We start from the raw sequence: 27,750 nt of genomic DNA, 5'->3' as shown, positions 1-27,750 counted from the left end.
AAAACCTGAAAATATTGAATTACAAACTCTTAATACATAAGATAAAAATCTATACCACAAGAGATGCACTGCTCTATGAAAATCCATCCACTTAAAAATGATCGGCAAGAATAGGATATACTTGTCACTCACTACAACAAAGTCTTTCATAAGGCAAAAAAAAGTGGGAGGCAAAAGAAAACTGTGAAAATAGCCTTAAATTAAATATTTCAAACCTAGCATGAACTTTTAAAGTCAGGGACCTATTTTTTTTTTTTTTTTTTTTACCCAATGGAGACCGAAGTTCTAACCTTGAATTCTAAATTCTTGTTATAATGCTTTTTTCTATTACTAGGGTGCTAATAAGAAAGAGGAAACAACATCCAAAAGCAAGAATAAACCGGGAAAACAAACAACACCCAATTCTGTCTAGCCACAAAGCCAGTCCACTCCGTCCCACTGCACTGGCAACAGCAATAGCAGGAGAGGCTGGTGGCAGGAGACCCTCCGTAAAGCTCTCTTAAAATCGGTCAGACAGGAAGCATTCTGATCACACTGAACCCAAAGGATCTGTCAGCAAGATGTGAAACACGTCAATCCCAAGTCATCTCCCCTTGAGGAGAGCTTAAAATCCTTGTCAGTAGTATTTCTGATTTGGACTGGAGAAGACATCCAGCTGAAAAACAGAGCAAGCAGGCAACAGGGGAAGCAAAGGTGGGGGAACCAATGAAACCCACGAAACTAGGGAAGCTAGCACAGCAAGCGCTAATACAAAACGCGCAGGTGTAGAGATCCAGTGAGAAGTCAAATGATGCTGCGACAGTACTTATACTTTGAAACAAACAAAAGCCCTAACTAAACTCTCAAAAGCATGTTTAGTACAAGTCGTGTTTTATGGTCTTTTTCTTTTTTCGAGGATTAGATGGTTAGATAGCATCACTGATTCAAAGGACATGAATTTTAGCAAACTCCAGGAGATAGTGAAGGACGGGGGAGCCTGGCGTGCTGCAGTGCATGGGGTCACAGAGTCGGACACGACTTAGCGACTAAAGTGAAAGTGAAGTCACTCAGTCGTGTCCAACTCTTTGCAACCCTGTGGACTGTAGCCCACCAGGCTCCTCCGTCCATGGGATTCTCCAGCCAAGAATACTTGGAGTGGGTTTCCATTTCCTTCTCCAAAAACAATAATTTTGTTTTCTTAATCTTGACAACAGACAACTCTTACGTGTTTCATAATTAAACATGTAAGCATTTAAGAGGGAGCTATGGTTAGAACTTCCTCTGTATGTCCCAATTCCCATATTCAGTTCATCCCAAGGACTGCAGACAGAGAATAAGAGCAACAAAGCTCTTTGAAGGGATGGGAGAGGGAAGACTATGAGAACAGATTAAAAGGATTAGACCATGTTAATCTAGAAAAATGAAACAATCAATCATGAATAATTACCACCAGTACAACCACCACCAGTAAGCACTTACTGTATGACAGTCACCGTGCTAAGGGCACAAATATGTCCAAGGAGAGATGAAGGGCTATCAAAGCAGATGTGAACATTCCTTCTTTCAGTTATGACTTCTATGTGTCAAGCACTGTGTTGGTCAAGCAACAGTTGTGAACTAGTTAAAAACAGAATGTCACAGAGAGAATCTCAGATTTGAAATCCAAATATTCAGGTTTAAGCTCTGAGAGTATTAATAACTATGTGTATGACATTGAGAAAATTACCTAAGCTTCTTGTGTGTGTGTGTGTGTGTGTGTGTGTGTGTGTGTGTGCGCACACTTGGTTGTTCAGTCGTGTCTGACTCTTTGTGACCGCATGAACTGTAGCCCACCAGGCTCTTCTGTCCATGGAATTCTCCTGGCAAGAATACTGGAGCAGGCTGCCATTTCCTTCTCCAGGTGTTCATCACAACCCAGGGATCGAACTCACGTCTCCTGCACTGCAGGCGAACTCTTTACCATCTGAGCCACCAGGGAAGCCCACCTAACCTTCTTAAGTCAGTTCAGTTCAGTCATTCAGTCGTGTCCAACTCTTTGTGACCACGTGAATCGCAGCAGGCCAGGCCTCCCTGTCCATCACCAACTCCCGGAGTTTACCCAAACTCATGTCCATTGAGTCAGGGATGCCATTCAACTATCTCATCCTTTGTCGTCCCTTTGTCCTCCTGCCTTCAATCTTTCCAACATCGGGGTCGTTTCAAATGAGTCAGTCTGTGCATCAGGTAGCCACAACATTGGAGTTTCACCTTCAACATCAGTCCTTCCAATGAACACCCCGGAATGATCTCGTTTAGGATGGACTGGTTGGATCTTGCAGGCCAAGGGATGCTCAAGAGTCTTCTCAAACAACACAGTTCAAAGGCATCAATTCTTCTGAGCTCACATTTCTTTATACTCCAACTCTCACATCCGTACATGACTACTGGAAAAACCAAACCTTGACTAGATGGACCTTGGTTGACAAAGTAATGTCTCTGCCTTTCAATACGCTGTCTAGGTTGGTCATAACTTTCTTTCCAAGGAGTAAGTGTCTTTTAATTTCATGGCTACAAGCACCATCTGCAGTGATTTTGGAGTCCAAAAAAATAAAGTCTGGCACTATTTGCAGTGCCCCCATCTATTTCCCATGAAGTGATGGGACCGGATGCCAAGATCTTAGTTTTCTGAGTGTTGAGCTTTAAGCCAAGTTTTTCACTCTCCTCTTCGACTTTCATCAAGAGGCTCTTTAGTTTGTCTTCTCTTTCTGCCATAAGGGTGGTGTCATCTGCATATCTGAGGTTTTGATATTTCTCTCAGCAATCTTGATTCCAGCTTGTGCTTCATCCAGCCCAGCATTTCTCTTGATGTACTCTGCATATAAGTTAAATAAGCAGGGTGACAATATACAGCCTTAACGCACTCCGTTTCCTATTTGGAACCAGTCTGTTGTTGCGTGTTCAGTTCTAACTGTTGCTTCCTGACCTACACAGAGGTTTCTCAAGAGGGAGTTCAGATGGTTTGGTATTCCCAACTCTTTCAGAATTTTCCACAGTTTATTGTGATCCACACAGTCAAAGGCTTTGGCATAGTCAAGAAAGCAGAAATAGATATATTTCTGGAACTCTCTTGCTTTTTTGATGATCCAGATGTTGGCAATTTGATCTCTGGTTCCTCTGCCTTTTCTAAAACCAGCTTGACCATCTGGATGTTCACGGTACATGTATTGCTGAAGCCTGGCTTGGAGAATTTTGAGCATTACTTCACTAGCGTGTGAAATGAGTGCAATTGTGCGGTAGATTGAGCATTCTTTAGCATTGCCTTTTGGAGGGACTGGAATGAAGACTGACCTTTTCCAGTCCTGTGGCCACTGCTGAGTTTTCCAAAATTGCTGTCATATTGAGTGTAGCACTTTCACAGCATCATCTTTCAGGATTTGAAATAGCTCAACTGGAATTCCATCACCTCCACTAGCTTTGTTCACAGTGATGCTTTCTAAGGCCCACTTGACTTCACATTCCAGGATGTCTGGCTCTAGGTGAGTGATCAAACTATTGTGATTCTCTGGGTCATGAAGATCTTTTTTGTATAGTTGTTCTGTGTATTCTTGCCACCTCTTCTTAATATCCTCTGCTGCTGTTACGTCCATACCGTTTCTCTCCTTTATTGAGCCCATCTTTAGATGAAATGTTCCCTTGGTATCTCTACTTTTCTTGAAGAAATCTCTAGTCTTTCCCATTCTGTTGTTTTCCTCTATTTCTTTGCACTGATCACTGAGGAAGGCTTTCTTATCTCTCCTTGCTATTCTTTGGAACTCTGCATTCAAATGGGTGTATCTTTCCTTTTCTCCTTTGCTTTTGGCTTCTCTTCTTTACACAGCTATTTGTAAGGCCTCCTCAGACAACCAGTTTGCTTTTTTGCATTTCTTTTTCTTGACAATGGTCTTGATCCCTGTCTCCTGTACAATGTCATGAACCTCCGTCCATTGTTCTTCAGGCACTCTGTCTATCAGATCTAGTCCCATACATCTATTTCTCACTTCCACTGTATAATCATAAGGGATTTGATTTAGGTCATACCTGAATGGTCTACTGGCTTTCCCCACTTTCTTCAATTTGAGTCAGAATCTGGCAATAAGGAGTTCATGATTTGAGTCACAGTCAGCTCCCGCTCTTGTTTTTCTGACTATATAGAGCTTCTCCATCTTTGGCTGCAAAGAATATAAGCAATCTGATTTCAGTGTTGACCATCTTGTGATGTCCATGGGTAATCTTCTCTTGTATTGTTGGAAGAGGGTGTTTGCTATGACCAGTGTGTTCTCTTGGCAAAACTTTATTCGCCTTTGCCCTGCTTCATTCTGTACTCCAAGGCCAAATGTGCCTGTTACTCCAGGTATTTCTTGACTTCCTACTTTTGCATTCCAGTCCCCTATAATGAAAAGGACATCTTTTGGGTGTTATTTCTAAAAGGTCTCATAGCACTTCATGAACTGTTCAACTTCAGCTTCTTCAGTGTTACTTTTCGGGACATAGACTTGGATTACCATGATATTGAATGGTTTGCCTAGGAAACGAACAGAGATTATTCTGTTGTTTTTGAGATTGTATCCAAGTACTGCATTTTGGACTCTTTTATTGACTATGATGTCTACTCCATTTCTTCTAAGGGGTTCCTGCCCACAGTAGTATATATAATGATCATCTGAGTTAAATTCACTCATTCCAGTCCAGGCCTATCTAAAAGATCTGTAAGAGGTGTTGGGCCAATTAGTTAGTAGTTTTGAGGGTTTTTTTAAGCAGCCAAATCTTTGTTCATATAAAACCTTACAGAAATGTCTTCCACGTAAAAGGGTTGAAAGTGCAAATCTTATGCTTGATGTACACTGAAGGTCATAACAGTACCACCATCCCTCCGCTGGGCTGTCCCCATTCCCTGGCTGCTGCTGCTGCTGCTGCTAAGTCGCTTCAGTCGTGTCCGACTGTGTGCGACCCCATAAACGGCAGCCCATCAGGCTCCCCCGTCCCTGGGATTCTCCAGGCAAGAACACTGGAGTGGGTTGCCATTTCCTTCTCCAATGCATGAAAGTGAAAAGTGAAAGGGAAGTCGCTCAGTCGTGTCTGACTCAGCGATCCTGTGGACTGCAGCCTACCAGGCTTCTCCGTCCATGAGATTTTCCAGGCAAGAGTATTGGAGTGGGTTGCCATTGCCTTCTCCGTCATTCCCTGGAAGCAACCCTAAAGGTATCTATACAACTACCATCTGGAGATCTATGGAATAGATTATCTTTAAGGACCCTTCTAAATCTAACATCCAATGACTAGCTCTGAAATGTTCCTCACCTACATCTTCAAAAACTTTTGTTAAATCTAGTCCATCAAGTATTTGTCGAATGTCTAGCATCATAGAAAACACCAGATAGAATTTCTGCCTTAGAGGAGCTCAACAACTTTTTGAAAACAAAATAAATAAAAGTGGGAATGCACTTCAGAGGAAAGAGGGTTTCAAGGAGTAGGCCACCATCAAGGGCCCACGGAGTAGAAGATTCACTTCTCTATCTTTTTTGTGGCTGTATCATCAATGCCTGGTAGAGTAGGTGTTGAATAAATACTGAACAAATGAACTGAACAGATGGGTGGATGGATGCATAAGGCTATTATCTTACTCATGTTGACTGAAATTCAGCCAAAAAGTCTGCACAGTTAAAAGTATTTTCAAAGGTAAGAGATTTTTTTTCTCATAAGCACAGTTTTACAAGGAAAGCAAAGTTCTTCATTATTCATTCCACTATCCACTTCCTACAATTAAAGGGTGATATTTTATTAGAATAAAAACAAAGCGAAAAAGTACACCCCATTATGTTAGCTCCCCAATTTGAGTTAGCAGACAAAATAAAGGCAAAATTCAGTGCAACCATGTGAAATGTATTTTTGTGGGAATAAATCATTAGACTAAATTTTGAATTGCCAGGAGATCTTTCTTTCAGTGAACTTATTTTTATGGAGGTCATTCATATGCTGCAAGTAAGCAAGTCACCAAAGCAGCTATATCAAGATAGAAACGAGGGCCGTTTTGGCTCTCATCTCCTCATCACCACTAGTGGTGAGAAAATGGCAGGGAGGTCAAAAAGAAGGCAGCTGCTTTTCTTTTTTCTCCCAAACTTGAATTCCGTCCCATAAGATACACTTTGTCTTTCTGGACTCAAAGTCAGCCAGCAAGCACTTAAGTAAAATTAAAGCAACTGCACCAATGGCAAAGAATTTGATGGAAAGCTTGTTGGAGACAGCTCATTTGAGTAAAAGCTTTGCCTGTTCAAGGAACAATATAATTTCTGGAGGAAATATTTCTGGGAAGGGTGGGGTGGCTCTGCAGTTTTATAGCTCAAGTGATATCAATTATCCAGGACAAGTGTTGTATATGACTAACGTTCTCAAACCTGAATTGTGTTTCCCTAGAAGGCTACTATATTTGAAAGGACATTAACATATTAATTTTCCACTATTTTTGTTTTAGCATAGCCCTAATATTTTATTATAGTATAATATATACTATTATTCTGAATTTAGATTAGGAATGGACATATTTTTAGAAATATTCTGGGAGGATGTAATACAGGTTTTTTTTCCATCTATGGCACCTGACACCTGAGCTGCTTAGAGAGACATCAAACTAAGAGATGAAATAAAAAATATCACATTGCTTTGTAATCTTTCTCCAAGGTGCAGTGATATCTTAGAGAAAATGTTGTATCCCTTCCTTTGCTGTGACAAGCAAAGAGATCCCAGTCCATGTGGGACTCCATAGGTAGCTGCAACAAAAGTCATAGAGTGAGCAGAAGTATGATGAGGTCCTGACTGCTCAGGATAGATGACCTCACTGCTTTCTTCTATTCATTTTAACTACTCACCTATAAAAACTGGATTCAATTCAAGGTCTTGAGCTTCATCAAAAGACCTGCATTTGGAATGAATACAGTTCTTCCATGGACCAAATGAGTTCTAATGCACCGGCCGCAGCTGGACAAACTGTCACTTGCTTCTGTCTTCTAAGCAAAATGTGGAAATTTCTGGTCAGGAGTCTTCAACCTTGCCATCAGAGGGCCATAACTGCCATATTTAAAAAGGCTTTGCTCCTATGCTAAAGTATTTTCATAGAACAAGAAACGTCGTTTAGATGAGAGACAAAAAGAATCAAAAAGAGAAAAAGTAAGTTTCTGCCCCTCACACATTTTTATCTAAGTTTGGTCCATGTATGTCTAATCTGGAGGCTACTGTCGTATATAAATTAGAATTCTTTCAATCAGGTGCCCTAAAGTTTCCATTCGCTTCTTCCTCTTTCACCCAAATCCCTTGTGACATATTTATTCATTCTATCAGTTAAAATATTTACTTAGAAACTGCTATGTGCCAGGACTTTTCTGAACATTGGGAATACAACAGTGAGTAAAATACAGGCCTTGTCCTAGTCTTTATATTAGAGGGATGGGGACAGTGAACAAACACACAATTATAAAATGTCAAATAGTGATAAGTGATATGAAGAAAAGAAACAGAGTAACTGTATAGGGAATGGTCATGAAAAGCCACTCTGAACAGGTGACATTTAAGCATGGTTTTGAATGAAGTGAGGATTTAGCTTAATATGTCTTTTCATTAAAGAAAAAATCTGGGCAGTTGCTAAAATGACTAAGTTCAGAGTTGGAAGTAAGAACAGCTATCAGAGTTGAGAAATTTGGGAAATACCATCAGGATATTCAAAGAAGTCATCATGGACTTGAAGATTATCTACTGAAAGTCAACTAAATGATCCAAGGGATGACAGAAGGCTGAGAGGTAACATGGTTAAAATATATAAATTCAATGATGGTTATGAACATGATGAGTGGGGTGGGTCTGTAGGCTGCTATATCCAATTCTAGAAAAACACCTTATAAATGTTAAATTAGAATAATAAAAAGTATATCTGAGCTTTTGGTTCTAGCACAAGATAAAGAGATGCACTTCTCCCTAGTTTTCCCAATAAGTACAGCTAAAATCCTATTTTATATAAAACTAACATAAGCACTCTGAAAGGTGGAGAGAGAAAGGCAGACTGGCTAAGGACTTTGGGATCCAAGGAATAACAAAGTGATGAATTTCCTGGGTGTTCTTCATTTATCCTGGACTAGGTATTGAGAAAGCCAGCAACCCAGAGAAACCAAAGAGCACAGACAAAACTAGTTTCAAGAACGCTTGCTCTCTCTAGTCAAAAGACCAAGAAAGGGGCAAACAGCAATTCAGAAAAATTTTAGATAATAAACACTTTATTCCAGCCAAACAATATAGGAAAATCATGGGCCTTACCCTCATTCCAATGAGCAAAGACTAAGTAGGGAACCTAGTGGGTAGAAGAAGGCCAAATGGATCTTTCTCTAATCCCCAGCCAATGTTAATGGAGGCCACATGGTAAGCAAAAATCAGGTGCCCCTCCCTCTCTATCAGCCAGGGTTGTATCAGCAAAGCCCTAGAAGGGAGCTTCAACTTCTAGGGCCTTAGCCTCATTCCCATGAGCAAAGCCTAAGTAGGGAACCTAGTGGGTAGGAGAAGGCCAAATGGATCTTTTGCTAATCCCCAGCCAATGTTAGTGGAGGCCACATGGTGAGCAAAAATCAGGTGCCCCTCCTTCTCTATCAGCCAGGGTGGTATCAGCAAAGCCCTAGAAGGAAGCTTCAACTTCTAGGGCTTTACCCTCATTCCCATGAGCAAAGACTAAGGGAACCTATTGGGTAGAAGAAGGCCATATGGATCATTCATCCCCAATCAATATTAGTGGAGGCCACACAGTGAGCAGAAATCAGGTGCCCCTCTCTCTATCAGTATCAGTAAAGCCCTAGAAGGGAGCTTCAATACCTAAGCCAATAAGCAGTAACAGGGTGTCCCTCTACTTCTCCAGAGTATCAATGCAGGCTTAGTGGAGAACCTGCACTTCTATTTCCACACAGTAGTAATGAGGTGGTGACCACTTCCCCCACCAGCATGATGCCAGAGTAGACCTACCAAAAGAAAAGATGTAAAAAAAGATCCAGAATCTCATAATATAATATTTACAATGTCAAGAATTTTATTTAAAAAAGTCACTGATATCAAGCAACCAGAAAATCTCAAACTAAAGAACAGATACCAATACCAAGATGATACACATGTTGGAATTATCTGGAAGTTCACGGTTCACGTATTGCTGAAGCCTGGCTTGGAGAATTTTGAGCATTACTTTGAACATGGAGTAGCTCTTCTCGGCCCACAGGCTTTTACGAAGTCTTTATTTCTTGCAAATCCTGAAGGCTGATCTGGTTGATATCAAGTCCCCGAGAGCTTCCTTCTTTTGTTGTAATATGTGGATGATTTGCTTCTTTGCTCCCCTTCTTAAGCCTCCTTACAGGAAACCAGCATCCACTTCAGAAAGCCCTTCACCTGCTACTAGACACTTGTGTGCCAGCTCTACATAGGTCTCTATGCCAAGATTAACCATCCGGGTAGTCGCGGCCTAGCGGTTAAGGCGGTGGACTAGAAATCCATTGGGGTCTCCCCGCCCAGGTTTGAATCCTGCCGACTATGGCAAGTCAACGTTTTGACACACATGGTTAGTTCTCTTTTGCAGGCGTCTCCGCAGACCATTTAAAGAATTTATGAACGGCTGGGATACGACTGGAACCCCAAGGGGGCTAGACGACGAAGACATGACAGAGCTAGGGAGTCGGGCGATTGTGGTTACAACCTGAGTCCAGGAGGAGCAGGAGACGCACAAAACCCTTCAGACAATCGCCAACAGGAAGGCCAGTAGCGCAGAAACGGACAACGCCGACTGTACAGGTCATCTAATCCAAACTCTTCCTATATCATTTCTTCTTCTTTATAAATTTATTTACTTTGGGCTGTGTCAGCTCTTAGTTGTGACACGCACAATCTTTCACTGCAGCACGCAGAATTCTCTCCAGTTGTAGCACAGGAGCTCCAGAGTGCATGGGCTCTCTTACTTTCCCCGTGGGATGTGAGATCTTACTTTCCCGACCAGGGATCAAACCCTCATCCCCTGCATTGGGAGGCAGATCCTTAACCACTGGACCACCGGGGAAGACCCTATTATTTTTCTTTTTGAGCACAAAGATATCTGTCATTCTAAAGAAGAAATAGCTACTTCATTAATGTATTCCTTTTGAAATACACATACACAAACACACATTATACATATTTCTCCTTTCTCAGTTTCTAATAGGTATCTGATTTTTTTAGGATTAATAAAGTACTTTTCTCTCTTACCTTACTCCTTTCTCTGTCTCCATAGACAAAAATAGGTTTATATCTTTTATTTGGAGTTCATGGGATACGGTTTATGAATCTACATGAATACCTACACTGTCTAGATTTAGATACAACACACCTCATGAAATTAATTCTGTTAAAAATTGAAGTTAAAGATCCGCTGCAAGGCAGCATTGTTCTGCTTTTTGCTAAACTACCGTTTTATCATTGAAATGCATATTTTTATTTTGTTATTAAAATTAAAAAAGAGCAATAGAACTAAAGAAAAGGTAAGAGATAATTCTGACATATGAACTATGAGGAAAACTACAATATCTGTTTTAGAATTCAATTTCTCACTGATTTAGTCTACTTTTTCTGCCTTCAAAGATGCACTCAAAGCAATATATGGGGGCTACATTTAACTGTTTGTATCATATTTCATATTAATTTACATTAACTGAATAATAGCATTGAAATGAAAATGGAGTTCCTATTAATGTCACACGTTTTGTGCTATATTTCTGGGTGGTTTTGTAATTGAAGAAATCATTTGAAGATAAATTTTATCTCGTCATGTTATTTTTTTTTCACTTGGCTTTTCAGTTTCTGCTCATACTCTTTCAGTGAATACAACATGTTTTTTAAAAAGTCAGATATATATATGTGTTTGTGTGTAGAAAATTATAGATCAGTTCGTATATATCTGTTTAAGCTTTAGACATTAAAAAATTCTTTATATTTTATACAGAAAGATAAATTTCCATACTTCAAAATACAGGATGCATTCCTAGTTTTATCACTAAAAAGTTGACTTTAGCTCTGTATCTTCTCTCTTTCTACAACTTCAGTTGTATTATTTAAAGGGAAACATTTGTCAACAAATCCATGATAGGAAGCTTCTGAGAAGGTCTCCAATGATCCCTGCCTCCCTCAGTACAATTCTAGGCATTTAGGCAACAATTGTTGAATGAAAAATACAATACAAAGACTCTTGTTTTCACTGAACTCAAATTATATATGAAATCTTCTATTTTCTGTAGAATTTGATGTGGCCGATTTCCAGCCTCTTGAAAATCTGTCCCCTCTTGGTTTCTGTAGTCTGGTATTATTCTGTTCTCCTCTTAGTCTTCAATTGTTTCTTCATTCTCCTTCACCGGCTCCGCCTACCATTAAGTCTTAGTTCCTGGGCTCCTGATTTATAGAATTTATTCCTCAGCAAACCTATTCATTTCCTCAAACACAATACTTATCTCTTTAAATGTAGCCTCTCAATCTTATATTTCTCATCCCACCTATTTAGTGTCTCTCTATTCATATATTATTTCTATTTGGATAATCCCACACCTTCAAGTAATGACCTAATTATCATCAACTACTTAAAATGGGTCTCCTTATGTTCTTATATTCCATCAATGACAGCACTATTCTCTCAGTCATCCAGTGTCACCATTAGTCTTCTCTTTCTAATCAATCAAGTCCTGCTCATTTTGCCTTTACAGTATCTCTTGCATCCATTCTTGACTTTCCATTACCATGACTAGGTCCTCACCACTTGATGAATGGATTGACTAAATACTATCCTAAATAATTTCTAGTCTTTCTATTCCAATCTCTCCTTTACACTACTTCTAGGCTAATTTTTATGAAATATTGCCTTCATCATGTCATCATCCTGAATCAGGAAACTTGAACAGCTTTCCATTGTCCATAAAACCTAAACTCCTCATCCTGACATTTTAAGCTCTCCAAATTTGCTCTAGCCTTTGCTTATTTATTCAAACTAATTTCCTGCTATTAACCAATGCAAACAAGTCAGGATGGTCTCCTTCAAGTTCCTAGAGCATATTAAGCTTATCTGGGCCTCTAGGATTTTGCTCATGATAGTCACTAAGCTTAGAAAGAATATTCCCCACTCTTCTGGTGTACAAAATGCTACCTATGCTTAAGTCTCTCTTGGCAACAAGTCCCTTACCACTTACACCTCTACTCTTCGTTTCTTAGTTAGTGCCTGCTGTATATGTTACTTGCTCTGCCTCTGAATCATATTTTTTCATAGTATATTTTTTCATTGTGTCAGTTTCCCTTGTAGGAGTCTAGTCTACTTAACAGTAAGACAAGGGTCATCATTTGTTCCCTCCACCACTTTTTTTTCAGCAATCCACAACAGCAGATCCGATTCTAAGTTTTAAAAAATACTTAGAATCTCAAAGAGTCTTTGATTTCTGTAGGCTATATTTAATACCAACTATACAAAAAATTGGGTGTCCCAGGTGGTGCTAATGGTAAACAACCCACCTGCCCATCAGGAGACATCAGAGACACAGGTTCAATCCCTGGGTCAGGAAGATCCCCTGGAGAAGGACATCACAACCCACTCCAGCATTCTTGCTGGAGAATCCCATGGACAGGCAGAGCCTGGTAGGCTACAGTATACAAGGTTGCAAACAGTCAGATATGACAGAAGCAACTTAGCACATACTAGGAGTTATAACTGTGACATTTTAAAAGTTTTGATTTATTTACTCTTTTACATATAACAACAAGAAGTCAAATGTTTACATTAAGTAACATGTTTATGAAAAATAACTATATTTTCCAAAACAAAATAAGAAGTAACAAGAATAGGTTTGACTAATTTGCCCATCTGTTTAATATAAGAGAGTTCATTAGAAGACAGTTGAATTCCTGTGTCTCCTTCTGCATTCAATATGCTGTGATATGTTTTTTGTGATAGGTTCTTTTAAAGTATATGAAGAAATCTGGCCTAATGTAAATATGTAACTGAAAAGTGGAAGAGTAGTTGAATAATTGTTTCAGATCAGTGTGGATATTCTTCTTTAATACTACACCAAAATTTGGCACTGGTACTTTCTTTAAGACAAATGCAGCGGGGAATCTGAATCCATATTAATGAGTGTTTTACACAGTTATATTAAAATCCACTGGTCCGCCTGGTACCTTATTATTTTGTAAAAATTACCTTGGCCACCCTGGATCTCTGTTGCAGCCTGTGGACTCTTCACTGTGGCAGGTGACTCTAGTTGTGGCTCACTGGGTCAGTTGCCCCAGGGCATGTGAGATCTTAGTTCCCTGACCAGGGATCAAACCTGTGTCTCCTGCATTGGAGAGTGTATTCTTAAGCCCTGGACCACCAGGGAAGTTCCCCAGCCTTATGCTTTAAGTGAATCTTTACCTAAGCATGATTTTATATCATGCATCGATCATTTGAAAAATAGTGTTTCACTGAGCTATGTAGATCTTCCAAATGGTGACTTATTTCATTACATAATATTTTAAAAACCACATGAGTTAACATCACTGCTGATCTTGAGAGTAACAGGCAGGAAGGCTAGGATCCCCAAGTGAGGGGATAGACTGCAAGTGTCAGAGGTTTTTTTTCCTCTCTCTTAAGAGGCAGGAGAAAACCAACTACAAGTGGTCAGATGGTTTCTTGCCCTTCTCTATACAAAATTGAAATTGTATACTATCATGTAAGAAACTAATTGCCAGTCTATGTCCGATGCAGGATACAGGATGCTTGGGGCTGGTGCACGGGGATGACCCAGAGAGATGTTATGGGGAGGGAGGTGGGAGGGGGGTTCATGTTTGAGAACACATGTACACCCGTGGTGGATTCATGTCAATGTATGGCAAAACCAATACAGTATTGTAAAGTAAAATAAAGTAAAAATAAAAAGTTTTCAAAAAGGTTAATAAACATTCGATTCAAAAGACAAAGAAAAAAAAACTGAAAGGAGGTTTCTTTTCAAATTCCATGTTGCCAGGATGACACCTGCTTCCACCTGAGCTTAACTTTTTCAAACCTTGAGCTAACCAATGCGTTTTTCTTGTGGAAATGGTTTTCTTAAGCTATGTTAATGAACTACAGATTTCCTTAGAATCTGCCTTCCTTCAAATCAGTTCTGCCTAAGACTCAGAACCCATAATGGCTCAACAAACCAGTATGTATTACCCATTTCTCTTAAGCTGTGTTAGTGAAACTATGTATTTGCTTGGAAATCGCCTTTCTTCAAGATTCATGTCAATTGTTTTATGGCCTGGGATGACTCACCTTGTGCCAATGCTATCTCAAAATGCATGTTGTGGGTGAGGAGCCTGGTGCAACTCCCTGAGTTTTGAGACATTTCCTTTCTCTAATTAGCAGCTTGCTAATAAGTATGTGACTTGTTGCTATAAACTAGCAAGGGGGTACTCTTTCTGTCCCCTTCTAATGTCTGTGTCTGAAGCTTTTTCTATCTCTATCAGACTTTAATAAAACTTTATTACACAAAAGCTCTGAGTGATCAAGCCTCTTCACTGGCCTTGGATCAAATTCCTCTCCTCTGGAGGCCAAGAATCCTGGTGTCATTCAAGGCTCATAGTGGCAAACATTCAATCTCATCAGAAAAGATGGTTAGTATTGGGAAGCTCTCAAGTTTCTGCTAGTAGATTCAAGTGTTCCAAAATTCTAATTTTCACTTAATTCTCAAATTTTTTTGTTGACAACAAATACTGTCAGTTATTTTCCTTAAAGCGACAAGCTTACTTTATTTCTGAGAAAATGGCTGCCAAATACCCAGATCTGAATAATCACTGCTTGTTAGTTGTTAGTTAGTTCTTGTTAGTTGTTCTTTCAAGTAAAATTAAAATTATGTGCAAAAATCTTGCAGTTCAGTTTACAACTCAATCATGTAAAGCACTTGCTTTACCTCCAGACACTGTCATGCTTCAGAATGTATGAGAAGTGTTTTATCCATGTTTCCCATTTTGATACATAATTAAAAAGATATGTAATCAAATTGCAAACATTAAATATGTGCAGTTCTTTGTATGTCAATTATACCTCAAGAAAGCTGTTTCAAAGGATATGTGCATAAATATCAATATTTAATTAAATTAATAATATTTACTGGTTTTTCAAGGACATTATTAAGTGAAAATGAAATTCTTTAACTGTGAGTATGTGGTGGTAAAGAATATAATTACTAACAAGTACCATTTGGTACCATTCTCTTGATTTGCGCTAAGGCTCCAGCAGTTTATTCACCATTGCTCTGCATCAATAGTGAAAATGTCAACACAAGGAAAAAGACAAATAACATTAGAATTGTGAAAACAGTTTTCACCTCTCACACTCTCTGAAAGAGTCTTGGGGAGCCCCGAGTTTCATGATTCATACATTGAGAACCAGCCAAAGTGTTTGTACACCATGAGTCTACACTTGAATCTATACTGTAAGTCTACTCTTTGAGGTCTACCCTATGCTGGGAACTCTTCCCTTCTTTAGCATTACTTCTGATTTCTTGTTGAGCTCAGTCTTCTATTAACATTCTAAATATACTCTAGTATACCTAATTTACTTATATGGTTTCAGCTATGACCTATAAACTAATGATTTCTCCAATCTATATCTCTAATGCATACTTATCTTCAGACCCTCAGATCTATGTTTCTGATTAATATCCTGTAGATGCTTCCAACTGGATATAACCAAAGCAATACTTTCTCTTTTCTCTCAAATTCTTTCATATTCCTGAATTCCTGATCTAGGCTGTTAGTACTTTTGTTCATCCAGTCACTCAATCTAGAAATCTAGAGACCATCCTTAACTGCTTCTCTCCTTCATCCATAAATGGCCAGCAGGCAACATCAATTTATGATATTGTGATAACATCAATATTGTCATACAATAGGGAGTGGTGAAGCTCAAGTCAAACTAGAGAATGCATGTTCCATCTATAGGCATTCAAATTCAAACACTGCATGGGTCAAACAGAACAGATTTGTTATTGCCATTCTGTGATACTTAGTAACTCTGAAATATATCTTGAATTTGCACCTGTCTTTCCATTTCCACTGCCAATCTTCTACTTTAGATTCTCCATCATCTCTTACTTAGACTATTGTAATACTCTTACTTAGACTACTGCAATAATCTTATAACTGATCCTCTGGCTCCACAATTTCCATAAATGCTCTGCCTTTCCTGGCCCACTGAGGTTTATCTCTCAGAAGGCAAACAGATACCTAATGTGCAAATTTGCTTACTTATTTGAAACCTCAGCTTAAAATCCCATAATTGTTCCCAATCCTGTAAAACGAAAATATACAAATGTCTTAACACAGTGAGGGCATGGCAACCCACTCCAGTATTATTGTCTGGAGAATCCCACGGACAGGGGATCCTGGTGAGTGACAGTCCACAGGGTAGCAAAGAGTTGGGCACAACTGAAGCGAGTTGGCACAATCTATAACCTGTCCCTCTGAACTTAGTACTTTAGTTTCGCTTTTCTCCAATGTCCTACCCAAATGCTAAACTTCAGCTATTAATGTCATGATAAGAGCTAAGACTTTTAAATTACTTATTACATGCCAGGAACTCCTCCATATGATACATATTAACTCTTTAGTCCTCACAACTATATAAAATAGGTTATCATTATTAAGCCCATTTTACAGATGAGCAAGCTGAAGCACAAAGCCAAATTGAATCCAAAGGAATTCATTCAAAGTTGCTTATATTGTTTTAGGATTCTGTGTCTTTGTCTTTGTATATGCTATTCTCTCTGACCAAAATGCTTTTTGTTTTCTTTTCTACTAAGTTTACCACCTTTCAAGATTCAGATCAAATATTATCGCTTTCAGCTATCTTCTGTAGCTATCTCCTTCCCCAGGTAAAGCTGATATTCCTTCCCATCTTGGGAACATAAACTACATATTACAACTCACCAAAAATTAACACCTGCCTAACACTTAACACGGCAGAACAGCAGCATACCAGTAGCAGGGAGTCACTGTGGTAAGCAGTATACTATGTCAAGAACTATAGTTTCTACGTTTTATGGAAGAGTGAGAAGAACAAAGTGAGGATGGTTCTGTTCCTATGCCCTGTTCCTAACTTTACTCCCTCACAATCACTAGCACTTCCTCACGGCAGATAGTCCTTTAGAGATGATCGAAGCACAAGCCTTCAGCAGGCTGGATAACCCCTATCTGGAGCCTTATAATCCAGGAGGCTTAAACCCACTCCATAATCCCTCAATAAGGTGATGTCTGCTTAGATAATTGGAACTGTCAAAATCAATAAGAAAAGTTTAAAAACAGTCATGACAAGCCACTCCAAAATGAAGAAGGAACTATAAGTCACTGATTACTATGATTTTTTACAGAGAAAGCTATATAGTCTTTCCTAAATTGAGCATTAAGGTATAAAAGCTCCTTATTCTCTAGCACATTTAGAGTTTGAACACATGTAATCTAGCATCTTCTACTAGGCAGGGATTTAATGAACATTTTGTGAGAACATCTGTTTGTTATTTATCTTTGTCTCATTTTACACATCAGCAAATCCTTTTTTTTTTACCACCAGGACAGAATAAAAATCACCATTTCATTACACAGCGTTCATAATTTTAAACTTCAACTGGGGGAAAGAGAAGCAACCGTCAGCACTGCATTCTACCTGATGTTACAGGGAAGAAGTACAAGGGTGAGGAAGTGCAGTGGGGAAATGATTAAATATATAAATCCCTTTAACACACACTCTGCCAATGGCTACTGTATTTTACTGTTCCAGCAACTGCTAAGGAGAATTAAAAGCTGCTCTATCTTTCTAGAAGGGTATTCTTTGTTTGCCCTCTTGAGTCTATGCCAAAGCAAAGGGATGGCTTTGCTAAACAAACTTATCCCCTCTATGTTCTCCAGAAAGAACTTTAACACAGAAACAACTATTAATATTATCAGGTCTAGATGTTTTCCCCAAATTATTGAGATATAATTGAAATAAAACATTTTGTAAGTTTAAGGTATATAATGTGATGATATATATATATGATATATATATACATACATATATATACACGTACATACATACATACATATACACATACATACATACACATATTGTATGTGTACATACATACATACACAAATATATATATACATACATACATATATACATACATACATACATATATATATATACACATACATACACATATTGTGAAATGATTACCACAATAAGGTTAGTTAACACGTTGATAATCTGGAAAATTATAGAGAGAGCTACTGTACTTTCTTTTCTTCAATGCTCCTATCCTATTTCACGAAGCTACCTAATGGCATTTCCGAGTGCTCCCACTATTCATTATGAGAAAGAGCCAGTATCAAGGCCTCAGTCATCAGGAATGGCCAGTGCCATGAGCTAAGGCTAGCACAAAGCAGGGAAAGAATGCTGCCAGCTTAGGCAGAGTAACTGAAGCAATTTCTGGAAGCATATCTATCATAGCATCCACTTGCAAATGCATGTGTTATGGTAGATAACAATTTAACATAAAACAGAAGTTACAGTTGATTTTTCCCTAGATCCAAACATACTATCCTATTTGCCATGGAAAATAATAAAGGAAGGAATAAGAAAGGCACAATTCTTGCCTTCAAGAGCTTACAGTCACTTCCTTCCAACAGTCATTTACAATACACTTACATCACTAGTCTTGTATAAAAAGAACACGTTTGCCACATATAAACTCACTAAAGAATAGGAGGAGACATATATACCTAATTGAACACTGGATTGGGTGGTATAGATAGTAAATACTGTTGCAATTCGGTGAAGGAGGAAAATCAGTGTAAGCTGGCAGGAGACGGGGAGGCTTTCCATGATGTGTAGAATCTGAGTTTGTTAAGTTGGAGAAGATTTAGAGAGGTGAAAAGGAAGACAAACTAAGAATCAAGTTAATCTAATCATGTCCCTTCATCCTGTTCCAACACTTGAGTTCTTCATCACAGAAGTGTTTTCAAAGTCTCTCCCCATAATACCATCAAACAGGTAAAGGAGGTGATAAAGAGATGCACATACCTCCCTTACACTTTCCTTTCTAAGCCACTGGGGAATAGAAACCTCAGATAGGAATTGATCAGAGTATCTGATTAAAGTAATTGATGGTAAAATATGATTGAGGTTTAATCTTTCCATGAGACATTTGTATCTTAAAAGAGGAGATAATCAACCAATACACATTCGCTAATTAGTACAATTATGTGGAAAAAGCATTTTGAAGCTGGGAGAGCCCCCCTCGCTCCCACAGTCCAGAGCATTTTTCTTCTTTTTGTCCATTTCAAACAGTGATGTTTCCTTGCTCCACATAATCTGCTAGAACTTAAGATATACAGGGTCACTACAGTATTATATGCCTTTTCCCTTATTTATAAGAACTTCTTTACCTCTTGCCCCTGGATATAGCATACTGCAAATATTGGAAACCATCTGTGAAGTGGGTTGTTGTAAGTTTCTAGTTTCTTCAGCAATATTTTTTCTGTTTTATTGTGTAAGGCAAAAACATTGATAAAGATACAGAAAGTCATTTGGGGTTGATAAAAATAAAACATTTATGAATGATACAGCAGTCATTTTTATTTATCTCGGTGATTCTTTACCAGGGTGGTATAATACTTACTGAAGATCATATCAGTACCTCCAAGAAATCTTTTTCAAGCTATGTCTCCCCAACCTCTAATATTCTGCTGTTCCCCCAAGGAAGTATATTCCCTCTCTACTTGATTTCACCATCAGCCTAGACTTACTACTTACCAACTACCTTCATTCTCAATCTACCTCTGCATGTCAGATCACCATGCTAATGAGAACAATGAAGAAAGGAAAGAAAGCAAAAGAAAGGACAGAAGAGAGTAAGGTGTTTTTTTCTTAAAGCTAGAGAAAATACACAACACAAGCTTTCTAGCTGTAAGCTTTAAAATCCTGATTGCATCCTCTTCATTCTTAAGAACTGGGTTCTATTCTCCATACTCTGAGAAGTACTGCCATGCCCTAGAATGGCAAACACTCTGTTACTGGGAAACACTTTTGGTACTACCTGAGATATGAGGTGTGAGGGAAGCAGAAAGGCTACGCAAAAAAAAAAAAAAAAAAAAACCAAGACAAAAAAACGAAAGGCTCTGTATAACAACTGGCCTCTTGATAGTAAAAGGTGGGAATAAAGGACAAAGGTCAATAAACCAGCATTGCAAGACTGGCAGCCCAGGTGATCAGAGCAATGCAGGGAGGTAGGTCAAACTATGAAAATCATATGGAGCTGTAGCTTAACAACCAAGAAGCAAATGGAGAAACTAGTTTCAAGCTACAGAATAAAGCAGAGGAAGGAAAGCAGAGAAATAAAAGACAGATTATAAACACTCTTTTCAGGTGGGACCACCAAACTCAAGTGTAACTCTGAAATCTCAATAAGCTCAGCTAAAAGGATGAAATGCCAAAAGCTTATTTAAAATACTCTATTCCATCATCAAAAGGTATTGTTGCTAGGGATCAAAAATAAAAACAAAACAGAAAAAAAAAAACACAAATACATACACATATATACATATTTGTGCACAAAGACTAAAACAGAAACATGCATAGAGTTCACATACACAGCCACTCACCATATCGACACTGACACGCGTACACATAAGTACACACACACACACACACACACACACACATATACACACCTGCACTCCAGAATGGGGCTGAATGAAATGAAATCATCTCTGAGTTAGGTAATTTTCTCCTTCAACTCTATTTCTTGGTTTCTTCACTTAGATAGGACTTGAGGTTGTTGTTGTTCAGTTGTTAAGTCAAGGCTGACTCTTTGTGACCTCACGGAGTGCAGCACACCAGGCTCCCATTTGTCACTATCTCTCGGAGTTAGCTCAAGCTCATGTCCACCGAATCAGTGATGCTATCCAACCATCTCATCCTCTGTCACCCACTTCTCCTGCCCTCAATCTTTCCCAGCATCAGGATCTTTTCAAATGAGTTGGTTCTTCATAGCAGGTGGCCCAAGTATTGGATCTTCAGCTTTAGCATCAATCTTTCCAATGAATACTCAGGGTTAATTTCCTTTACGATTGACTGTTTCGATATCCTTGTAGTCCAAGGGACTCTCAAGAGTCTTCTCCAGCACCAAAAATCGAAAGCATCAATTCTTCAGTGCTCAGCCTTAGATGGGACTAACCTCAGTCAAAAGTAAGAGATATGTTTATCACTAAACAGGGCATAGATAGATGTAAGGGCCTAGATCTGATAGATAGAGTGCCTGATGAACTAGGGACTGAGGTTTGTGACATTGTACAGGAGACAGGGATCAAGACCATTCCAGTGGAAAAGAAATGCAAAAAAGTGAAATGGCTGTCTGAGGCCTTACAAATAGCTGTGAAAAGAAAAGAAGTGAAAAGCAAAGGAGAAAAGGAAAGATATAAGCATCTGAATATAGAGTTCCAGAGTATAGCAAGAAGAGGTAAGAAAGCCTTCCTCAGCGATCAGTGCAAACAAATAGAGGAAAACAACAGAATGGGAAAGACTAGAGATCTCTTCAAGAAAATTAGAGATACCAAGGGAACATTTCATGCAAAGATGGGCTCGATAAAGGATAGAAATGGTCTGGACCTAACAGAAGCAGAAGATATTAAGAAGAGGTGGCAAGAATACACAGAAGAACTGTACAAAAAAAATCTTCATGACCCAGAAATCATGATGGTGTGATCACTCACCTAGAGCCAGACATCCTGGAATGTGAAGTCATGTGGACCTTAGAAAGCATCACTACGAACAAAGCTAGTGGAGGTGAAGGAATTCCAGTTGAGCTATTTCAAATCTTGAAAGATGATGCTGTGAAAGTGCTGCACTCAATATGCCAAAAAATTTGGAAAACTCAGCAGCGGCCACAGGACTGGAAAAGGTCAGTTTTCATTCCAATCCCAAAGAAAGGCAATGCCAAAGAATGCTCAAACTACCTCACAATTGCACTCATCTCACACGCTAGTAAGTTCAGTTCAGTTCAGTTCAGTCGTGTCCGACTCTTTGTGACCCCATGAATCGCAGCACGCTAGGCCTCCCTGTCCAACACCAACTCCCAGAGTTCACTCAGACTCACGTCCATTGAGTCAGTGATGCCATCCAGCCATCTCATCCTCTGTCGTCCCCTTCTCCTCCTGCCCCCAATCCCTCCCAGCATCAGAGTCTTTTCCAATGAGTCAACTCTTTGCATGAGGTGGCCAAAGTACTGGAGTTTCAGCTTCAGCATCATTCCCTCCAAAGAAATCCCAGGGATGATCTCCTCCAGAATGGACTGGTTAGATCTCCCTGCAGTCCAAGGGACTCTCAAGAGTCTTCTCCAACACCAACACTACAACACCAACACTACAAGTCCAACTACAACATGCTAGTAAAGTAATGCTCAAAATTCTCCAAGCCAGGCTTCAGCAATACGCGAACCGTGAACTTCCAGATGTTCAAGCTGGTTTTAGAAAAGGCAGAGGAACCAGAAATCAAATTGCCAACATCTGCTGAATCATCAAAAAAGCAAGAGCGTTCCAGAAAAACATCTATTTTTGCTTTATTGACTATGCCAAAGCCTTTGACTGTATGGATCACAATAAACTGTGGAAAATTCTGAAAGAGATGGGAATACCAGATCACCTGACCTGCCTCTTGAGAAACCTATATGCAGGTCAGGAAGCAACAGTTAGAACTGGCCATGGAGCAACAGACTGGTTCCAAATAGGAAAAGGAGTACATCAAGGCTGTATATTGTCACCCTGCTTATTTAACTTCTATGCCGAGTACATCATGAGAAATGCTGGGCTGGAAGAAACACAAGCTGGAATCAAGATTGCCAGGAGAAATATCAGTAACCTCAGATATGCAGATGAAACCACCCTTATGGCAGAAAGTGAAGAGGAACTAAAAATCCTCTTGATGAAAGTGAAAGAGGAGAGTGGAAAAGGTGGCTTAAAGCTCAACATTCAGAAAATGATCATGGCACCTGGTCCCATGACTTCATGGGAAATAGATCGGGAAACAGTGGAAACAGTGTCAGACTTCATTTTTTTTTTGGCTCCAAAATCACTGCAGATGGTGACTGCAGCCATGAAATTAAAAGACACTTACTCCTTGGAAGAAAAGTTATGACCAACCTAGATAGCATATTCAAAAGCAGAGACATTACTTTGCCAACATAGGTCCGTCTAGTCAAGGCTATGGTTTTTCCAGTAGTCATGTATGGATGTGAGAGTTGGACTGTGAAGAAAGTTGAGTGCCGAAGAATTGATGGTTTTGAACTGTGGTGTTGGAGAAGACTCTTGAGAGTCCCTTGGACTGCAAGGAGATCCAACCAGTCCATTCTGAAGGAGATCAGCCCTGGGATTTCTTTGGAAGGAATGATGCTAAAGCTGAAACTCCAGTACTTTGGCCACCTCATGTGAAGAGTTGACTCAATGGAAAAGACTCTGATGCTGGGAGGGATTGGAGGCAGGAGGAAAAGGGGATGACAGAGGATGAGATGGCTGGATGGCATCACTGACTTGATGGACGTGAGTGTGAGTGAACTCTGTGAGTGGGTGATGGACAGGGAGGCCTGGCGTGCTGCGATTCATGGGGTCACAAAGAGTCAGACACGACTGAGCAACTGAACTGAACTGAGACAGGGCATTTCATTTAGTTGTCTTGTATTACATATTTACACCATGTGGATTCTGGCTACTTGAGAAACCAAAAGTTAGTTGTGTCAATAAAAGGTATAAGCTTTATTCCTGTAGCGCTCTCACTTTATGTATAAAGCCACTCCTTATGGGGTCTCTATGTATAAAGCCACTCCTTATGGGGTCTCATTTTAAGTGAGGTTTGTGCCTTTAGAAAATCATTCACACTATGTATTCGATGCAATCCTTTTCAAAGCCCAGTTGGCTTTTTTTTTTTTAAGGAAATTGACACACAAATTCTAAAATTCATATAAAAATATAAGAGATGCAAAATAACCAAAACAATCTAAAAAAAGAAAATGAACAAAGTTTGAAGACTCTCATTTCCCAATTTCAAAAACTACTACAAAGCTACAGTAATCAGGACAGTCTGGCCTATGGACAGGCATGTAGAACAATGGAACAGAACTGAGTGTCCAAAATTAAACCCTTATGCTTACCACTAATTGATTTTTCACAAATGTGCTAAGATCATGCAATGGAAAAAGAATAGTCTTTTCAACAAAGGGCACTGGGGCAACTGGATATCCACATGCAAAAGAATAAGGCGATCCCTGACCTCACATCACACACAACAATTAACTAAAAATGGATCACAGACCTATATGTAAGGGCTGAAAAAGTAAAACTCTTAGAAGGAAACATGAGTAATCTTTTTGACCTTGAGTTAGGCAATGTTTTCTTATATGTGACAGCAAAACAGAAGTTACAAAAGAAAAAGAATAGATAAATTTGTTTCATTGGAATTGGAAATGCTATCATCATGAAAGTGAAAAGACAGTCTACAGAGTGGTAGAAAATATTTGCAAAGCCACAAGATACCACTTCTCACCTATTAGAATGGCTGCTTATTATTAGCAGACAATAAAAAACACTGACAAGATTGTGGAGAAACTGAAATCCTTATTCATTGTTGGTGGGATTTAAAAAATAGTGTGGCTACTTTGGAAAGTGATTTTGAGGGCTCTTCAAAAAGTCAGATGTAGAATTACCATATGACTTCTGGGTACATACTGAGAGAAATGAATACATATGTCCACACACACAAAAATACATGAATGCTTATAACAGCATTATTCACAAAAGCTAAAGAGTTGAAGTGATGTAAATGTCCATCAACTCATGAAAAAAACAAAATGTGTTATAGCAATACAATGGAATAGTATGTATTATAAAAGGGAAGTCATGATACATGCTATAAAATGGATGAACTTTGAAAATATTATGCTAAGCGAAAGAAACCAAATGTAAAAGGACACATGTTTCATGATTCCATTCATATGTAAATCCAGAATAGGCAAATCCATGGAGACATAGTAGATTAGTGGTTGTCTCGCACTGAGGGGAATGACAGGAAAGGGAGATAGTGGTTAACCCTTAGACTTTATTTATTTGGGGGATAATAAAAATGTTATAAAATTAAATTTTATAAAATTGGATTTTAATGATGGTTGTATAACTTTGAATATACTAAAGATCATTAAATAAAAACAGGTGAATTACATGGTATGTAAATTATACCCCAATAAAGCTGTTAATAAAAATTAGTCACTTGGGAAGCACATGATTATTTTCCAACTTTTGAATGGTTACCATATGGAAGCAGGGTAAGGTGGTTTGGTACACGCTCCAAAGGGTAAGAAGAATCAGGGCCACCATGGAATACAACTCCAGAGGACTCAATTCATGTTGTAGTTTGTACACTAGGCCTAACAATAGGAGCAATGGGTGGAGGCTGCAGGGAGAGAGATTTGGGCTTATTTATGCAGATATTCAATAACTGAAGCTATTCAAAGATCAGCATGCTGCCTCATAGTGGAAAGTGCCAAATTTTAGGAAATATCCAAGCATAAGCTGGATAATCACTTGAGAATGGAGTAGATGGTTCACACAACAGACTGCATATGTATGTACTGGAGAGGGGAGATATGACTGGATAGCCTTTAAGGTTTCTTATAAGCCTAAGGTTCTATTAAAATGCATATATTTCTAATATTCATCTGTAAACCTTTCTTCTCATTGTTGATCATTTCTACATCAGCCAGGAATAAATAAGTACTAAATATTCCCACTAGACTCATAAATCCCAATAGTGATTTCCTATGGAATTATAAAACTTGATATTGTGGGTTAGGCTATTTCTTATAGTTAGAATCATTTAGCAATCATTTAGCAATAGGCCTGTTTATTAGATTATTCTTTTTGTAGTCTACAGCTTTAAGGGTAGCGCTCTATAAATATCAGTAAGAACTGGATCCTCCATTTTACGTAATACTAATAATAATTAATACAGATTATCTGGGACTTTGTCTTTTCTCTTTTCCCAGCCTCCTCTGTTTTTTTCACCAGGTATGGAATGTGCAGTCTGCTGATTTTTAGCAGTTGCTTGCAAGGCTTCAGAATGAACCCTTTGGCTGAAGTTTTCAAATATTTTGGCCTAAGTCCACAAATGCCATAAGACACTGGCACTCCATTCTGCAATGCTTTTCTCTCTGTTCAATAACTTTAACTTGGAATCATAAAGTGGAATCATTTGTCAGGTGGTCCATTATGATCTAGATTTAAAACCACATTTTAGAGCTACTGGGAATGATTTGATACTAAAAAAGAGAAGTTCAGATACAAACAGAAAATCTGCTTATGCATCATCTGTTTCACAACAGCAAGGGGCAGTTTAATATCCTGGAAGGCGTAGCTTACCAATAGCAACGTAGGATCAAAAATGGCTGAACAGGTTCAAGTTAAGTACTTCTTGCACTGAATTTGTCAAGTATAGGTAACACATAGAGTAGGTGCTAGCTAAGCAGTGAATTATCCTGGCTCACTGACATCCTAGGCATACACAAAAACTCTATATCAAAAACCTCAAATGGAAAACATCTGTAATGAATTTGTATTTAGTGCCCAGCTAGTACACCAGAGCCTTATGATAAATCCCAACCTCAAGGTTCATGTCTTGGAACTGTGTTCTAATGTTCTAACATGGCCCTTCTGTTACTTCCAGTCAGAAATCCCCATGGAGAAGTTCCAAAAAGGGTATTGCCCTGGATCATATTCCATGTTAAAGTGAGGTTTTCTTTACAGCTTGTGCTTCATCTGAGCTTGACGTGAGGCCAGCAAAGGAAATGTTCTGGAAAGTTTCTTGTAAAGTGGGGGTTCTTTTCATTTTAAATAGCTGTAAATATTTGACAAAATAATCATGGTCTTGTCACTTTAATTCCTCCAGAACACTTCTTCCCAGATCATTTCTTTCCTTTCTCCTTAAAAGCCTCATGAGGCCCATGGGTAGGGCACTCGGGAACACTATTTGGGAGGGGGAAAGATATTACTAGAATCCCAGGTTCATTTCTCCAATGGTCATATTTCTGCCTGGGCTTATCCCTTTTCTGCCAGACTGAGCTCTTTATTGCTCACACCACTCAAAATAGCCATGAGCACCAATCTTCACCAACTACTCAAGCTGTCTTTATTGTATTTACTTTATATCCCACCCACATAAACCACTCTCCCTAGATCCCTTAAGCATTTCAATTGCTCTTTTCCACTTCAAGCATCTCAATTCCAGAGAATGGAAACTTGGGCACAGTCTTATTACCAATTAAAAAGGGATTCTCACTACTTTGCTCTAAGAAGTTATTTGCTCATATCTATGTCAGTTACTCAAAACCATATTGGCTTTTTAAATGCCATATCAATTGCACACTCTTAATTTAGTTTACTATCTCCTATCACCTGTAGACTTTAAAGAGCATGAATCAAACTTACTTTTAATGACGATCTATGTGTGTATTATTTATAACCAGGACAAAAATGTAATATGCTGCTGAAAAATTTTCCCAGAAGAGTCAGAATTTTTATTAAATATAGATTGTTATAATTATTTTATAATCTTTACACTCTTCAAAAACTTTAGGTAAACACAGACTGTACAACTTCCACTGAAGAAGCTGGGCAAGTTTCCCTGACTCAGGAAAGCAT

The 27,750-nt window shown here is 38.8% G+C and overlaps 1 protein-coding gene and 1 non-coding gene across 45 annotated transcripts in view; one reads left to right on the top strand and one right to left on the bottom strand.

Annotated features, from left to right (window-relative positions):
• Positions 1-27,750, bottom strand: part of ENOX2 (ecto-NOX disulfide-thiol exchanger 2) — a 284,254-nt gene that overhangs the window by 229,222 nt on the left and 27,282 nt on the right. The gene's annotated exons all lie outside the window — the stretch shown is intronic.
• On the top strand, positions 9,465-9,546 carry TRNAS-AGA (transfer RNA serine (anticodon AGA)). Its single transcript has one exon. It is a non-coding gene; the product is annotated as a tRNA-Ser (tRNA).

Source organism: Ovis canadensis, chromosome X (genome assembly GCF_042477335.2).
Source record: "Ovis canadensis isolate MfBH-ARS-UI-01 breed Bighorn chromosome X, ARS-UI_OviCan_v2, whole genome shotgun sequence".
NCBI classification, from domain to species: Eukaryota; Metazoa; Chordata; class Mammalia; order Artiodactyla; family Bovidae; genus Ovis; species Ovis canadensis.
The sequence above is the reverse complement of the archived record's forward strand: the minus strand, read 5'-3'. Positions and strand labels throughout refer to the sequence as shown.